This window comes from Lolium rigidum, chromosome 5 (genome assembly GCF_022539505.1).
Source record: "Lolium rigidum isolate FL_2022 chromosome 5, APGP_CSIRO_Lrig_0.1, whole genome shotgun sequence".
In the NCBI taxonomy this organism is placed as follows: Eukaryota; Viridiplantae; Streptophyta; class Magnoliopsida; order Poales; family Poaceae; genus Lolium; species Lolium rigidum.
In genome coordinates this window covers 128,014,861-128,018,952 of record NC_061512.1, presented here as the reverse complement: position 1 = coordinate 128,018,952, position 4,092 = coordinate 128,014,861, and positions in this window count along the sequence as shown.

The following is a 4,092-nucleotide window of genomic DNA, read 5'->3' as shown; positions in this document are numbered from 1 at the left end:
TGCATAGAAGTATCATTAATTTTGGCATAAGAAGAGTTCTTCTCACTAATAGTAATTGGAGCAAGATTATTATCAAGAATTTGAACATGGTAAACAAGTTGCATATTAAGGGAATTGTTTTTGGTAATCCAATCATGACTATGACAAGTTTCATAAGGATAGTTATAACCTATATCATAGCATTCTTTATAATAATCATCAAAGATCGGAGGCACGAGTGTCATCAATAGAATAGTTATCTTTCACAGTCGGTTTATCTGTGTCCACACCATCATTGTTATTAGAAGGAGATGTATCAAGAACATAATGACCAGTAGCAAAAGGATTTTCAAACGCCTCTTCCCCAAGCTTAGAGCTTTCTATATCATTATGGGAGGAAGCATGGATAGCACTGACACTATGGCAATTATTATCATCATCATTTTCAGAATTAGTTTCCCGAGAGATTTGTAATATCAAAAGTAGTGTGCTCATTCAAATCATGATCGCTAATGTATGTAAAGGGCATAGGAAGATCATCGTATTCAGATTCATTATCACAATAATCATTAGGAGCAACATACTTACGGTTACCTAGCGTTATCTCATTCACGCGGGGATACGCCGTTACCTCTTTCTTTTTATTCTCCTTCTTCTTCTTCTTCTTCTTCTTCTTCGTTCTCCTTCTTCTTGTTCCCTTCTTTAGGAGGAAGAGGCTTGAAGGGTGGCTTGTCCGCATAACCTGATTTACTTTCGAAACAATAGAAGAAACTTGGGAGGATCCCTCCTTTTCATTAATTAGTTGAAAACACACAGCGGTCCTATCATATTTTGGCAAGGTGTCATCTTCTAAAATATTTTGTATGTAAGTATTTGTATGACTATTATCAATGCAATAAGAAAAACACCCATGCAGGACATCATCAATATCAAGATCACTCATATGTAACAAAGAGATTTTTCTCGACAATTCTTCACACCCCAAAAATAAAGTAAGTTCATCATGCTGATTAGGAGTAATTTCATCATCACAATACAAATTTGCAGCACTCATTGGGTTCAAATTATCATTGGAGGGGCATTGAAAATTAAAATGACCCACTTCATGGCAAACTTCACAAATAAAAGGATAGAGGGCACAAACTTTTTACCAAGATCATCTAGAGCCCTAAACCACTTTCTAGTTTTTTCATTAGCATGATGGATACAATATTCATCTTTGATTTGATTAATTCCACAAGGTCTATGTATTCCACAAAAATTAACATGCTTATAGGAAATAGCATTCTTAGGAGTTTGAGCATGCTTATTGCAATAATTAACAACAATTTCATTCTTCATGCAAGCCTCTTTAAAAGGTTCATGATACTTATCAAAATTCTTTTAGGCAATTCAAAATGAGAAGCAAAGGCTTTATAAAGATTTGCAGCAACTTGAGAGTCAAGACCATAAGTAGCACTCATATTTCGAAATTTATCGGTATCCATAAAAGTTTCAATGCATTCATAATCATAATTTATACCCGACTCTTTACCTTTGTCGTTCTCCCAATCTTCGGCGTTCTCCTTAATCCGATCAAGAAGGTCCCTTTTAAACTCTTCTTTGTTGCGCGTGAATGATCCGGAACAAATAGTATCCGAGCAAGGTCTTATCTTGAAAAGAAAGTCTTGCATAGAAATTATCAATGATGATATTACTGGAAGCTCATGATTGGGGCATTTGAGCATTAAAGACTTCAATCTCTCCCATGCTTGGGCAATACTCTCTCCATCATGAGGCCAGAAATTATATATTCGGTTTCGGTCTTTGTGAATTTCACTTGGAGGATAGAATTTAGAATAAAATAGAGGCACAATATCCTTCCAATCAAGAGAATGCTCATCCTTCAGCGGTTTATACCAATGCGCCGCTTTACCAGACAACGACATAGAGAATAATTTCTTCTTCACTTCATCCATAGAGATACCTGCACACTTGAATAACCCGCATAATTAATGCAAAAACAGTAAATGATCTCCAGGATGGACAGTTCCATCCCCTTCATAGCGGTTATCCATAACACGTTCAATAATTTTCATAGGTATTTTATATGGAATACTTTCAGTAGGTGCATTTAAAATATCACAAGCATCATTAGAGTTATCGCATATGGGAGATAAAGTATTATCAGAGCAAATTTTCTCCCCTAAAGATGGGAAGCTAAAAATATCACAAAATCTAGCTTCCCCAAGCTTAGACTTCTCCATAGCATTAGCGGTAATTGCATTCATACTAATAACATTGCTACTATCATGCAAATAAGGTTCCATAGGTTTTTTAATTTTCGCATCAAACAATTCTAAATTAGGAAAAAGATTAAAAAGCTCACCAAAATTTTTGTTGTTTTCCATTATGCCTAACTAGTGAAAATAAAAACAAGAAACAAAAAGATGCAATTGCAGGATCTAAAGGAAATAGCTTCGAGTACTTACAACGACGAAAATAGCTTAGTAGCCGAGATCCGGAGTGTGAGTACCTTTTACCTTTCCTCCCCGGCAACGGCGCCAGAAAATAGCTTGCTGTCCACAACTGGCGCGTGGTTGACGAGGGAGGAAATGGTGTAGCTTTCCTTCGTTCCTCGGCAACGGCGCCAGCAAATAGCTTGATGTCTACGGGAGCTTCTATTCTTGTAGACAGTGTTGGGCCTCCAAGAGCAGAGGTTTGTAGAACAGCAGCAAGTTTCCCTTAAGTGGATCACCCAAGGTTTATCGAACTCAGGGAGGAAGAGGTCAAAGATATCCCTCTCATGCAACCCCGCAACCACAAAGCAAGAAGTCTCTTGTGTCCCCAACACACCTAATACACTTGTCGGATGTAAAGGTGCACTAGTTCGGCGAAGAGATAGTGAGATGCAAGTAATATGGATGAGTATGAGTGGTAATAGCAATCTGAATAAAATATGGCAGCGAGTAAACATGCAACAAAACAGTAAACAAACGGAGATTCGATGCTTGGAAACAAGGCCCAGGGATCCTGCTTTCACTAGTGGACACTCTCAACAATGATCACATAATAGGACTACTCTACACTCTTTTGTTGGATGATGAACACCGCTAACTGTGTAGGATTACACGAACCCTCAATGCCGGAGTTAACAAGCTCCACAATATTCAATGTTCATATTTAAATAACCTTAGAGTGTAAGATAGATCAACACAATTACACCAAGAACTAACATAGCATGCACACTTGTCACCATCACACTATGTAGGAGGAATAGATCACATCAATACCATCATAGCAATAGTTAACTTCATAATCTACAAGAGATCATAATCATAGCCTACGCCAAGTACTAACACGGATGCACACACTTGTCACCATTACACCGTGCGGGGAGGAATAAAACTACTTTAATAACATCACTAGAGTAGCACATAGAATAGTAGTGATACAAAACTCATATGAATCTCAATCATGTAAAGCAGCTCATGAGATTATTGTATTGAGGTACATGGGAGAGAGATGAACCACATAGCTACAACGGAGCCCTCAGCCCCGGGGGTGAATTACTCCCTCCTCATCATGGGGCAGCGATGGCGGTGAAGATGGCGGTGGAGACGGCGGTGGAGATGACTCCGGGGGCAATTCCCCGTCCCGGCAGGGTGCCGGAACAGAGACTTCTGTCCCCCGAATTGGAGTTTCGCGATGTGGCGGCGCCCCGGAGTCTTTCCGGAGTTTCGTCGAGAGGTACCGCGTTTTTAGGTCGAAAGGGGTTATATAGGCGAAGAGGCGGCGCGGAGGGGCTGGCAGGGTGGCCCCACCCTAGGCCGGCGCGGCCGGGGTCCGGCCCGCGCCGCCTTATGGTGTGGTGGCCCCCGGCCCCTCTCCGACTCTTCTTCGGTGTTCGGAGCCTTCCGGGAAAAATAGGAGGTTTGGCGTTGATTTCGTCCAATTCGAGAATATTGCCCGAACAGACCTTTCGGAACCAAAAACAGCGAGAAAACGAGCAATCGGCCTTTCGGCATCTCGTCAATAGGTTAGTTCCGGAAAACGCATAATAATGACATAAAGTGTGAACAAAACATGTCGGTATTGTCATAAAACAAGCATGGAACATCAGAAATTATAGAT